General features: G+C 38.5%; 1 protein-coding gene across 4 annotated transcripts in view; it reads right to left on the bottom strand.

Annotated features, from left to right (window-relative positions):
- Nucleotides 1-14497: 14497 nt before the first annotated feature.
- The window catches only part of micall2b (mical-like 2b), a 21306-nt gene continuing 20803 nt past the window's right edge, over nucleotides 14498-15000 (bottom strand). For all 4 annotated transcript variants that reach the window (XM_081701272.1, XM_081701271.1, XM_027006190.3 and 1 more), the window contains one exon: nucleotides 14498-15000. This exon is cut by the window's right edge and continues 536 nt beyond it. The gene's annotated coding sequence lies outside the window, so the exon portion shown is untranslated.

The following is a 15000-nucleotide window of genomic DNA, read 5'->3' as shown; positions in this document are numbered from 1 at the left end:
GCCTCTCATGTAGTCTGGCTTGCCTAAAGGACTGACATGAATCTGAAAGATCTCACATGTGCTAGAAGCAAAACACACCAAAATATGAGGATATATGGATCTTTATATATAAAGATCCATATACAAAGGAGAGTGCAGTGACAATTTTGACCTATTGTTTGGACTCTTCCCCAAATTCAGGACTCCCCAAATTCAGGATTCTTGTAACTAAACCCTTGCATTTTTTTTTAAATAAACAACTGATTTTACTATTAGTCTACTTGTTTACTAGTCTGCTAAACCCCTATATATTGAGTAAGCAAGAGCAGTAAAACAACACAATTTTTTTTAAAAATGTAAAAAATTTTTACAGGTTTTGTTTATTTAGGCTCAGTGCATATACTTAGGAAGCATTCAAAACTTACAGAGAAAAAAGAAGAAAGGTAAAATGGAGCTTTAGTTCATGCTGAGAAAGGCCAAAAAAGAGGGGCAAAAATCAACCATTGAAAACACGCTTCAAAGAATACAATTCAAGGGAAGAAAAAAACACCAAATCCTTCAGTAAACCTGGTATAAAAAAAAGCCCTGCAAATGTACTACATACAAAAGAAGGTTTCTCATTTTGTATGTGGTAAAAAGTAGGTTGCTGCCCATTGCTTAATTACTTTATCCTGCTTTGTGGCTGTGACACAACCAAACTACAAAAAAAACCAAAAACCTTTGCATTACTCCCTAGTGGAACCAATAAAAAGAGCCTGTTTACAAAAGGAACAAAGAGGAAAGAAAAGCATGTGGCGCACTTTTCCATTTCAATGGCAAAGTGAAGATTTTGTAACAATTACGTTTTGTTCCATCAAAACAAGGATAATGTCAACCAAAGGCAGAACATGTGCAACCTTCACACTTTTATAGGATGCATTAGTGTACTTTAATGAGGCTGTAAGAACGTGAAGATTATTCACTAAGATTCTCTGCCACACCTATATACCCAAACGCAGGAGTCAAGTGTCTCATATTTAGCATACAATTTCCATAGAGAAGCATTGTTTCTCATTCGCCTTGAAAAGGAACCACAATAAAATGGTTTGAAAACAGCTTTTCCTGTCTTCCCTCTCCCTCTTTAAGGCCTTTCCTCTCTTGTTCTCCTCTGATCTACCAGGGCTGAACCATAATCCCGCAAACGCGACACCTTGCCAGTGTGGAGGAACGTTAACAATACACGCCACGGCCTGCAAATCTCTCCTGCGGAGAGGATTCACCTTGCTGAGCGGCTTTGTTTATTTGCGCCGTCACGAGTGCTCCAATCCGGTTTTTTACGCTGCAACATCTGCTCAAACGTGAAGCATACTAGTTTGGTCAAGGATGTTCAACTTTGTGATCTACTTGCATCGTTGCGGCACACATGAAATGTACTCTCTTTCTAGCATAAAAAGTCAATTTAACAGTTAGTATTCCTTTGTGTGTGTGTGTGTGTGTGCTCGTATGCGTGTGCATGCGTGGGTACATGTGTAGCTTAAAATGAAATAAAAAATTTAATTGTAGAGATCCATAGCACATATACTTACTCACTGTGGGTTCGTAAGTCAAATGGGTCAGCTCCTGTCAGCGTAACAAGCATATTCACATCAAGGCATCTATAACAGATAACAGGAATGGAATATAACGGGAATGGAACCACCAACAGCAAACTTACATGCTTTGAAGCAGGGCATGCTCATAAGAGCCCTTTGAAATGGTATGTTATAGCACTTGCACTGTAGGAAAGGCAAGTAATGAAAAGCCCTTCAGAGCGAGATGCATTTGTGGACCACTCAGTGAGGGCAGCCTGATGGAACCACACAGACTCAGCTGCCAATGTTTTAACTATTATACCTTTACATTTTGTTAATCTTCTACCTTTGACATAAGACTAGGAAGAGTAAATCTTGGAAATGGCCTTATACATTCACATCATTGTCTTTACTCAAAGAATAGTCATCCTTCCTACTCAGTATGTCTTCTGTTTGTGGGGTTATAGAGAATAGCTAGTCGAGGCAGGGGTCAGGGCAAAGGTTTCACCTTGTAAATCTGGAGGACTATATCAAGATTCCTTCATGGCCCATTCAGAACTTGAATCCATCCAGAATTCACTGCCTGGAGATTTCATCCTAATATCGAAAAGTATCGTTTACTCCTGAGTAATTACAATTAACTTGGTAATTTTATCGAAATAACGATTTGAGAGCTCTATGGCTATGAATATCAGAGTGGCATCACACAGTATGTTCAACCTTACAATTGCTGCTCACACACAGTCATACACATATTTAATATAGTGGGTACAGCGTGAATGAACTGAACGTATATATAGGACGTAGAAAAGGAACACAGGAGCTTAAACACACTCTCCGAGGGAGTGAGTGACAACCATGTGAAGTGCACTCACACACACACACACACACTCGACATGCTAATTATGCAGAGAAGTGTGAAAGCTCATTCGCCGGCCAGACTAATTAAACAGCATCATCTCATTTAAATTCGTAATTAAACACTTGAGCATAATCACACAACGCACCAGGACTCCAAACGAATCAATTAAAAGCGTCTGATTAATTAATTTATTCCGACTACATTTGTCCCGCTTTCTAATAAATGGATGTTTTGTAGCCACATATTTTTACCCTCATTTGTCTCCCTCCACCCCCACAATTTCGCTCTGTTGTTTCTGTTGAAATAGAGCATAGGTCTAATTTGGGTCACGGCAGTTTTCCCCCATCCATCGTCGTCTTACGTTTTTAAAGTTGTTGTTAAACTGTGTCTGCGGCATGGAAAGGAAACGTGAAAATGGAGTGCTCACATTTAACACGAGTTCTCGCTGCTTCTAAACACGGTCGCCCGCCTCGCCGCAGACGCGTCTAAACCGCTGGACTATTGCTCCGCGTGATCCCGCCCTCATCTCCACGCGAGTGTGCACGCGTCGGCTTAATCTTGAGATGAGGGCAGTCAGTATCACACACGTTCCTAACGGGGAGGTCCCCTGGGTTCTGTGTCTCTATCATTTATGTGCACTGTGTAGCGGCAGAGAATGAAAAATGTATGTTGACAGAGGTGTGTTTGTGTGTGTGTGTGTGTGCGCGCGCGCGCGCACGTGCGGGCGTGTGTATGTGTGTGTGTTTTCTGTCTACTGCTCCAAGCCCCAGTGGTCCCATTTACCTAGTGCACTGTTCAGGTCTGCGATATTAATTAAGATAAATTCACCTCCATATTCGGCGCCCGTGCTATCACCCCATTTATCAAAATTAGCTTCATTATTTCTGTGCACCGGCAGAATTATTACCTTTTTCATGTCTGATTTTTATTAATATTCATAATTTAATAATGCAGCATTTGAGGCTGTCCGCAGAGGGAGCATCTCCAAGATAAAGCATCGTGACATCCAGGGATAGGGGCACGCGCACAGGCTCTCTCTCTCTTTCTCTCTGTTGCTGTTTCTTATACACACATACGTAGATAATTTTTATAAGGTAAAAACACATAAACACCCCATGCACTGGTTACATTAATAATTGCTAGTACTGTTATTCTTTTGCTGATGAAGGTAACCTGGATTTAAAAAATAAATAAATAAATATATATATATATATATATATATATATATATAATTTCCTCTTAATAAACCTTTATTTTCTCAGGCCTAAAAAACAATTTTTTAGTATTTAGTGATTTTTTAGAGAAGTTAAAAATGTTCCCACCTATGGACTTGCTGTGTATCAGCTCATGTGCAACACAGAATACTGGAGTTAAGACAATGGCAAACAATGAATGTGTATGTAGGGTATCTGAGAAAGACATTATGAGATATGGCAATTAAACAGGATCATACTTCAATTTACATTATTTGACTATAGTTTTTATATGACTATATAGGACAATAAAGTTATAGCAAGTCCACTTATCTTCATGCATTTTGTATCTTCACCCATCTCTCTCTCTCTCTCTCTCTCTCTCTCTCTCTTTCTCTCCCTCTCTCTCTTTCTCCCTCTCTCTCCTCTTCTCTGGTGCTGTAATTTGGCATAATTAATGCTAACATTACTGCTGATAATTTAGCTACTTAATTAAACTCAAAGGACTTCATTAAGGCCCGAATGGCACAGCGGTGCGGCTGTATGTGCGCCCACATCACAGATTCAACATATGTGTGTGGCTGTGTGTACAGGCATGATTTGTTGGCTAATTGTTTCTGTCATTAGAAATGTGAAATGTATGTGCTGAGCATCAAACATCAGTACTCAAGTGATTGTGTAAGTGGCTGATGTCACCATTGGGGTGGAAGGTCCTTAGAACTTCTAAAGACTGCAAAAGAAAATAATGTCAGAGTCTGGAAAGAAATAATCTGGATAGGATGAGCAAGAGTATCAGAACTGTTAGATATATGTCAAGCCTTTTATGTAAATATTCCATAGATAGAGAGAAAATCCCTAAATTTTCCAAATGTTGAAATGAATTGCATTCAGATCCATATATGGACACCTGCAAGCAGCTCTTTAAATTTGCACTGAATAAACCAATTGTTCAAAAGAAGCCATTTAAAAGGAGGGTCCTCGTTTTCTTCTCCACGAGCTAGGGCAGTTCAGGTCTTTCTGTTTTACTAATCACTGTCCAAATGGTGGGATGAAATATGTCTCATTCATACATTATGCATGTGAATCACTGGCAGTGTGTAACTTGGCTTGCGAGTTTGAAGGGCCTATAATTCACAGCACTGTTTTCCTGGTACTCCATAGCCCCCCCACCTCACCCCACCCCACCCCTCCCCCTCATCCGCCATTTACCACTTTACCAGAACTCATTAAACAACATAGAAAAATGGATGGGCAAAGGTACTGTAGCAAGAATTGCTTTATAGTCCCATCAGTTCAGTTTCTCTGGATCTATGGTCCCAAAAAGTGACTTGAACCAGATGTCTAAGACATGTCCAAACATTAATGTTTAAGCAGCAGCTGTTTGTAACAATGCATATGCTTGTAGGTATGGTTGTGTTCTTACAGCTCCCATCTCAAAACAAAAAGCTTAGGAAGGTGAAATTCCCCTAAAGGGATGTGATCAGTGCGATGATCAAACTGCTTGCCTATTGTTTTCAAATTCAATGCACATAAAGGCTAGTAAAAACATAATTACATGGCATGACATATAAATGTTTTTATGTGTTTTATGTTTAGATAACACTTGTAGGCATTTCTAGGCATTTTTAAAACTAATATTAAGTGCCAAACTAAAAATGTGTGTTGAAGAAGCTTGAAATGTGCATTTGTAATATAATTATTGCAAAACCCAGTACACATTGTGTGGCAGACTTTCTTTTATCCTTGAAGTCTGGTGGCACTTTCCTTAAGAACATTAAGTCAGTAAAGACTTGCCACTGGTGCTGGTGGTTGCCCACGTGGCTCGCAAAAGTAAGTAACGTCCAGTTTTGGGTGCATAATACAAACAAAGCTTTCCCCTGAACTCTTTTTCCCCCTCAAGGTCACGACAGTTCACTGGGTGTTGGCTTTTAATCCAGAATGAACAAATTCAGCTCACATAGCAATTGCTGTCTCTGTATCTTGATTAAAATTTAATGACTTAACATTGAACTTTCACTGGATTTTGTATTTGTTTATAATAATAGTAAAAGCCTTTGTTGTTATATTTGTTGCATTAGCCACTGTGCTCCATAATGGGTAAAAATGTCTTTAGCATAGTTATCAGTGTATGATAATGATGTGGACAGAGGGTGGTTTGTTACTGACACATGTCAGTGTGTGTGTGTGTGTGTGAGTGTGTGTGTGTGTGTATGTGTGTATGTGTGTGTTTGTAAAGGCAGATTCCAAATCAGGTCTGCTGTCATGCTGAGTTTGGTTTGGGATTATCTGTGTACTAATTAACGCCTGGCCTGAGCAGGTGAGAGAGGGTCTGTCTCAACCTCATGACATGGGGCGCAGTGCAGTGGGAAGAAGCCAATAATTACATCTCGATGACTCTTGCCTACATATACCGTGCTTATAGGTGAAAGCATATCCTTTCATCCACTTCTTCTTTAATTTGACATTTTATTTCAAATTTTAAAGTATTTTAAAACATTAATATAAAAAATTTAAAGGCTTTCATACTTGCTATGATTACTTTTTTATTTACATATTTTAGTGGGTTTGGCTGTAAAATAAGATTCTGCTGGAGCAATTTGAGAAATAAACTGATATACTTTCCATCTCGTTGTTCCAACATTACTGGTATGTTGCTCCACTGACATGACTAATCAATAAAAATGAACCAATTTGATGAATCTGGTGTTGTATGAAAGCACCATACTCCTTCAGCGCTAGTAATAGTTTTAGGACCTGCTCTTTGATATAGAACTGACTGAAAAGGTAACAAAACACCTAGGTTTTCCTACTCCATTTGTACATTCCTAACTCTCACAAATAGCTCACAGATTAAAAGGTGACCTGATACAAGCTCTCAGCCACTGGTCTGTATGACATCTAAAACACTCAAACTAAGTTCAAAACAGAGCTCAAAGGAAAAAGGGAAATAACGCCATTACTAGCAAAGAGGAGCAATAAAAGCAAGAGAGCGGGCCTATCAAACAACTCCAGGCAAGATGATTTGATAAGGTATAATCAATCAGGAGCACGCAGAAATGCATAAATGGCTGGTGTAGGATCCCTCAAATTCAATCAAGCAGCCTGAGAGGTAGCCCATACAGCATGGAGTCTCGTTAGAGGGAATGGCTCAGATATCAGGTAATTCCATCAAAGGCGTGTGATGAAGTTTTACACACCCGTTGCAGAGGCAAAAACTAAAAGGTTGGAGGATTTTTTAATATTGAAAATTGAAGGATATTATATCATTCAATTTGTCAGAGAGGGAGGGGAGATCTGATTATACCATCTAATGTGCTTTGGTTGAGAAAGGTGTCTGATCCTCAATGGGAAGCCAACAGAGAGGTTGTAATATACTGTGATTAACTATCTAATCCACTAAACAGAGCAGGATCTGTCTTCATCTGTGCAGGCTACATGGAATGAAATCAGGTTAGCTCGGAAAATGAGAGGGGGAGGAGGAGGTGTAATGAGAGAGGAAAGAAATGGAGAGCTGGGGAAAAGGAGGGATGAGCAGCAATAGGAGAGGAGCAAAAGAAAATGGCCAAGATAAGATGAAAGGGGAAAGAGAGAAAGAGGAACCTCTGAGAGATAGAGAGAAACCTCTGAGAGCATCAGGGACAGAGAGATGACACTGTTTTAGTGTTAAAGACCAGGTTATTATGGTAGAGAGGGACCTGGAGCAGTAAGAGAAGCCAAGGGCTATATAAGTGCTGCAAGGCTGAAAATTCTCTCCATCAATTAGCATCTTCAGCCTCCATACATTTATATCAAATGGCAACTCAATCTTACAGGTCCTACAGTCTCACTCATTTGAGTAGGAGTATTTTGGTCCTGATGAAATATTCAGCTTGATCCAAATTGTGGGCTGTCCATTTTAAATGGGTCTCTCTCCCCCCACAATAATTAAAACCATGGTAGCCTTGCAAATGGGAACAGAGTTTCTATATGGAAGATATACATATTATTCCTATTTAAACTGCATGTTACAAATAAAAAAAAATTGTAAAAAAAAAAAAAAAAAAAAAAAAACAAAACAAAAAAATACAGTCGAAACAATCATTCAGATTTTCAGAAGTTTCCAGGCCAAGATAATACAATGATCAATGCCCAACCTTTGTTTTGGCTAATTAATATATTGAATAATCTCCTGGAAAAAGGCTGACATATTCTCATTTCTCCTGAGTATTTAACAGGCTAATAGGACAATATGTATAAGCTGGAGTAATACAGGATGGAATAACTCTTGAATAAGTTGTCATATTTTAGGCTATGACTTGTTGGCATGGTGACGCAACGTGTTTTCTTGGGAGATTATTAGTCAGACCGTAATAAACGTCAGATGAGAGTGATGAAGGCGATGACAGACAGTGCCCAAATCGGGCTCTACTGCTCATGTCTGCTGCCATAAGGTCACAGATGTCTGCGCTTAGACAGAAATGCTACAGAGAACAAGACGAAACCGCACAAGAGCCCACAGCGCTCAATCACACAACAACACAAACGCCAGACAAAAACAGTCGCTCACCCGCTGACGTCAGTTTTGCGCACACGCATCCGCAAGAGAACACACAAATGCACGATCACACGTGAAGCGATAATTATACTCTAACTATGTTAGCCTTGGCAACTGATCCTGGTCCAGCAAGATTTTGAGTTATCACCTCGTGTGTGTATGTCTACGACAGAGAGTGAGAGAGTGCAAGAGACATATGACAAATTGTCCATGCACTCCGACACTCACGTCAATGGGAGTGATTCACTACCTCTGAGTGCAAAAGCAGTGCCACACTGAATTACACATCAATTTCTCTCTCTGTCTCTCTAACAAACAGGAGCCAAAACTGGGAGGGGGGTTAAACCCTGCTTAGACACAGCTTCAAGCCAATGCAATGACACAGAATCGTCTCATGCTGTGCATGACTCTGATACTGTCCAGGTAGACACACAGAGAGGACACAAGACACAAATTATGAAACCCGGCTTCCTCTGTAGAGGAACAAGGCCTCAAGTGAACCCTGCTGAAGCCAATGTGGAAAGCCAAAAACGGCAGCCAGATGGCCATCGGTTGTTTACTGCTTTAAAAATGTGGGAATGGAGGCTAGGGTCTTGAACCTCAAATTTCAGCTGCAACAATCGGTAGAGCTCTTCAGTCCAGCATCAGACTACCTCAGACTGAGGTCACGACTCTGACTCGGCTATCCTAAACTGCAGAATTTCTTCTGTTTGACTTACTCTTGCTTTTCCTCCTGTGGTTTTGATGCTTTGCAATGTCATGTAGTAGCTCCACAAGGTTTAACTCCCTCCACCATGTTTCACATTTGGGATGTGATTTTGGCTTGGCATGAAGTGCTTATGAGGTGATATGTACATTTACTATAAAGTTTTATCTTTGTCCATAGAAAATTGTGAGTAATGCTCTTGCACACCCAGATGGTCTTTAGCCAGGTGAAATGATCAGGAGTGTTTGTTTTTCTTTTCTTTTCTTTTTGTTGGTGAGCAGCGATTTATTTCTTGGTAACCTTGCATAAACAAGTCGCTTACTTTTTGTCTCATGATACACTCATGCCTGCATGTCATTGCTATCACCAGCCAGTATTCCTAACCTGTATAAAGGGTTTATGGAGTACACTGACTCTTGTCATTAAAGATCCTTTCATACCCACTCCTGGGCTTATGAGAGGATGTTGGATGAAGATCCAGTTACATTTTAGGATCCAGAGGATTCACACTTTTTCCCCCACTATCACTACTGATTGTAAGACCTTTAATTGAAAATTGAAATCAGAAAAATCAGAAAAAGAATAAACCACTGAAACTTGCATTTGCTTCTGTTAAAATGTATTATATATTATTACTGTTACTAAGCTGTCATAAATCTAAGAGGCTATGCTACATTATGTGACTTTAATTACAATTACAACATCAGGTTATGCTTTTCTTGTTGAAGAGGGGTCACAAGATATGGAACTACTATGGAGTAAACACTCCTAAATGCATTCTTCTCAAGTTTAAACTTATCCTCCATTTCTCAAAAGTTCCTGATTTTCTTAAGCAAAAGCTATGTTGGCACAGCTTATACTCCAGTAATACCTAAATATTTGGAACTATTAAACCACCATCACCATTTTGCACATACCTCAGAAATAAAAACAACATTCCATCTCAAGAAATCTATGACATATTAAATGCAATACCTCGAACGACATTGTTCTCACCATGTTTAAGTGCTTCTCTTTCTTTTTTCCCCCATCTCAACCATCTCAGTTTTAAATCAAATTTGGAACATGTATGACATGTAGATAAATTAACCGATTCAACAAAAAAACATGGGTGTTTGCTCGTTAAGACACTATATTAACTGCAAAGTGCAATTCTAATAGAGGTTGAAGAAGCTATAAGGGGGCCTACATGCCTGTATGTGGACACATGGAGGTAGGGAATAAAGTAGGTGGCTGAGTTGGACACCGGCTGCCACTCCAGGTTAGTTTAAATATTTTTTTCAATCCATAATGTCTTTCCCAGAAATCTCCACAAACACACACACACACACACACACACACAGTGAAAGGATTATATTTAAGAATGCATGTATGTGTACAAGCTATTGAACTGTAAAATAATAGCGAGTGAGCTCTGCAGGCTCACATGGATGCCACTGTTAGATGGTACCCAGTGGCTCAAAATGTTTATTTTATAGACAGTCAGGGTTTTTAAAGTCAAAATGGACATTGAGGTCAATCTTTATTGTTGGCATTTAAAAACACATTTCCAGTTAAAAAACACTCTGATTAGTCAAGAGCAAGAACAGCAAGTGAAAGAAAATGCTCAACGTTATTCATTTCTTCATACTGCAAATAGGAATGTACATCAAGGTCAATATAAGGAGACTAGGTCCTTAACTGAGACTAAAGAGACTAAACACTATTAATCTTGAATTTCCACTAACATTACAGTTTGTCAGTACATGAATCTGAACCTGTTTACAACAATACAGTCAGCCTGCCTGCAGTCTAAATCACTCTTCAACTAAGCTTCTCACTCAAACAACCAACAAAACATAAAAACCTTCCGGCTCACTGTAACAGTGTATAATAAGAAAATGAATACAGTGTATCTATCTATACACATTGCTAGAGATCACTTTCTGCTCATCACATCTGATCACATCTGCTCTAGCTATGCCTAAATGGCTGCCATATATTATAAAGATAATAATTGTAAATCATAAGTAATCTGCATATATTTTGGTAACACCAAGAGACCTCAGCTCACTGACTGCACTCTGTAAAGGCAAGCCAGCCTCTATCTGTATCTTTATGAGTGCAGCAGGCCGGATGTTTTTAATAAATGCTTCTAAACCCATTCGTAAATACTCTTTAAACAAAGTCTTCCAAATATAGCAAAAGCATAAACTTGGAGGCCTCTTTATGAGGAACTCCTCCACTTTCTATTAAAGACACCTTAGGTAGCGATATCCCACAGACAGTGGGCAGGCCTGTGCCCAACAGTTGAGTGTACGAACATTTCAGAGAAAGAACTGTAGCCAACTCCTCTGGTAACATAAGACATAGACCCAATTTGGATGCTTTACCCCATGCCTTAGCAGACTACAACTGCTTTTTAATAAGCTACATATAGTGCCCAGCAGGGTATCTCCCATAGCAGACACTTGTATTGGATCAGATGGAGAAGAACAGAGTTAATCCATTCTGCCTATCAGCCATGACTCAGTAAACAGGCACATTAGCATACGTTTGCATTTACATTCTTTTATTTTACTTGTTCTATTATCTCTATGGCTGCAGATGTCTTCACTGATCATACAATAAAAGTGAAACAAGAAACAGTCATACACAAATTAGTATGAATTTCAGATAAACACTTTTAAATATGTAAAATAACATGATTGATTTTTTTTATTTCAAGCCATAGGTCCTATGTAAAACCAAATGACTCATTTTTAATGAAAATCAGCATCAGACAACCAAAATTTTGTACTGTCAACATTACTTCTGCTACCTTTTTTTTTTTTGACAGGAAAATGCCTTGCTTCCATTTCTCAGCAATTTGCTACAGGTATCCAAATGGGCCATCTGGCAAACAGACAATACCATTAGGTATCAAATGAGAAGGCTTTAAAACTGTTCTTTTATATAATTTTATTGCATGTAGCTTTAATTAATGTATTCATTTTACAGTGATGTGTGTAGCAGTTTCATTTTACCCAATTATAGCTGAGATACAAAACTTGGATTTTATGTTTGTGCCTTGTCAGAAAATTTCTTTGTAAATATACCAGTTTTCTAAAAATACACAACTCAAGTTAAACTTATTTATACATTGTACAGCTGTTGTCACATATAAAATCCGGCTTTTATATCTGAATAGACAAGCAGAATACACAAGAACGTAATAAGATTTTGTTAGTGTAAATGGAATAGAAGAAAGATCAAACTTTTGACTTATTGGATTTTTTTTTTTGGACATCGTTTTACTGAAATCTTAAATCGGTAACAAGTTAAAACAGTAGTGTAATGTGAAGTAAAACTGCACATGCAGCCTTTAATGTTGACACAAGACCTTATACCTGGGGTTCTGTTTGTCTGAGGGTTCATATGAGGTTGTAAAAACACATATGCTGACAAGGCAGCAGTTGCTTTACTGGGCATGTCCAAGTTTTGATATATTAATTAGTAGGCCAAGTTCCTTAGTACCTTAGCTCAAAAAAAGGGTCAGGGGTTTAGAACACATTTGTTAATTATCTGCAGCTACAATTTAAAGTTCAGAGTATTCTGTCTGACAGGTCAAATATTGAGGCCAGATAACTAGCTAAGTTTCATATCACCAAACAATTTCATATTACTCATACTGTTGAAAATGAATGGCACATCAGTGCCATTGATTATGGAGCTGTATGTCTACAGTTGTTCCCAACCATAAAACAGAAATGAAGTACCTTCTTATTTGGACAGATCCACTATATTTACCAGAAACTACTTCTAATAAGGCACGCTCAAATACTGTCCTTTCGGATCAGTCCATTCCTTATTACAATTATACAGAAAAGATCTTCAAACAGCATTTTAAACATACACTTTGTATTGGTCAGCCAGAAATTTTCATATTAGAGCTCAAGTCCATGTTTGTTTACTCCACTACTCTGGAGTAAACCTGAAATAATGTCCTTTGCAGTACAAGCAGGTATGACCTCAGTACTGTACTGCAGCTGTCTTCATACTTCCACTAAAACGAGTTGCTCTATACAGATCATGCATTCATCTACTTTCTCTATATTTCATCTTGAAGGATGAGCTGCCCCTTTGAGTCAGTAAGGGGGTTTCACATGCTCTTGTTGACTTGACCTCAACTTCTCTGCTTTTGAGAATCCTGAGCATCATAAGGCTCATTCCTTTAGTTTATCAGCTCAAATGACATTCACTGGATGACCCCTTGGATGATTCAGGGATCCAGTGTAGACTTCAGGAGCTGAACTTGTGCAGAATGCACAACGATCTGACAGTTTTATTTCAAAACAGCAAAATAGTTGGCTCTCCTTTTGACTAAAAAGCGAAATATTTTGATGTGAACATTTGATTTTCTGTATAAATTTGGTTGTACACAGCCAACTACTGCAACTATATATGACAACTCACATTTCTCTATCAGCTAGGTAACTAAACTTGTGTTTGCCTATAAATGTTTCAGTGTAGCTCATGTTAAGTTATTCAGACTATTACTTTTTCTTCTTTTTTGTAGGGTTGATATGAGTGTAGTAGAATTTGAGCATATGAAAATAACCAAGTCAGTCACATTTGCTAACCAGGGCATGTGCTCTTATTCGGAAAGCAGCCAGCCTCGCTGCTGGAATGCTGAAAAGAAGTCCAATGGTGGACACTCGATCCAAGACAGTGATGGTCACCAGAGTGTGCACATCACTGGAGCACACAGGATTAGACTCTACACTGATTTAATAATGTCATCATCATTTTCTAAACCATCCACAAACAAGTCCAGTCCCAGTGGATCGCAGCAATTTAGATCTTTCCCTGCTCCTGCATCCTCATTTAATTAATCAGTGAATCATCAAACCTGTGTGGTTTAGGAAGGGGGAAAAACAATAAAACAGTCCTATAGTCTTAAGGGCCAGAATTACTCACTGAGTGCTCACCAAACATGGCTGTGAGACTACTGCTGCCTCAGCTTTCATAGTTCTTCACTGCTGCATGTTCAGATCAGTTCAAAGCATAGTTTAAGAAAGCAGAGAAGAGAAAAGGCACAGCTTGGGCTGTTCACCATTTGATTCACCATGTAAGCATCAGACAAATGGCTTAGGTTTGATGTCATTAAACGTCTAAGATTTGTTACAGGCTCCAGAACAACAAATCTGCTCTTCTAACCAGAAAATAATCCAAAAAAGGTAAAGAATTTATCAGCATAACCAAAGGAAATTGAATGATGTTTAATGTTTGCATGAAAATGCCCAAGAATATACCTGGGCATCTGTGAGAAGTAGAATGCCATTCACTGAACAAAGCAAAGATTTTCAATAAGAACTGGCTTTATACTGGAATATATAAGTGGAATGTTTACAAGACTAGCCTTAGGAAACCCCACTTAAGACAGATGAACAACCCCATAGCACCCTTATCCACAGCCCATCCTTATAAAGAATGTCTATGAGCCTGTATACACACACTGGAGAGCTGAACCTAATGGAAGCACAGGGTCAACCATAACACTGCTTTTCCACCTTCACATGCAATGTTAAATCAGAAATTCAGGCAAGATCTGACAGGAATGGTCTATATCATGCAAAAGACCTTTACTCTACTCAACATTAATCACATCGGTGAAATAGGCTCATGATTAAAGGAGAACATGGAGAATCTGGAGAACTTTCAAACTTTATTGTACATATTAAATGTCATCATTTTATTTAAAAATTTGGGTAGTAACCACAGAAACACTGAAGTGGCAGTGTGTTTCAAGGTAACAAATGCATCTTAATTTTGTTGAGATTTTAAATTGGATAAAATAGCATACAAATTTAAGCAAGAATTTCACTAACTGAACCTTAGCACAAAACAAAAATATCCATATTCAAGTATAAATACTAATAAGTTAATTCAGTAATACTGGCATATCCTAGCACTTGCATATTCATATCATTGGTTTCCAATAGTCTATGTACATGTTCAGTTCAAGTTTCGACAAGAATGTTACAAGTGTACTTCATTACTACTTTAAGAATCCATGTGATGTACAAATATTAAAAAAGTTTATCATAGCTTTTGCCAAAACAAGAGTGACTACTTGGTTAAAAATAAGACTCAGGGTGCCCCCTGCTGGTAAAAGTATATAAGCACCCGAGCCCGTCTAAGAAATGCTGTCTATT

This window comes from Electrophorus electricus, chromosome 18, assembly GCF_041902795.1.
Source record: "Electrophorus electricus isolate QZ-2024a chromosome 18, ASM4190279v1, whole genome shotgun sequence".
NCBI classification, from domain to species: Eukaryota; Metazoa; Chordata; class Actinopteri; order Gymnotiformes; family Gymnotidae; genus Electrophorus; species Electrophorus electricus.
Note: the sequence above shows the minus strand (reverse complement) of the source record. Positions and strands in the feature narration are given on the sequence as shown.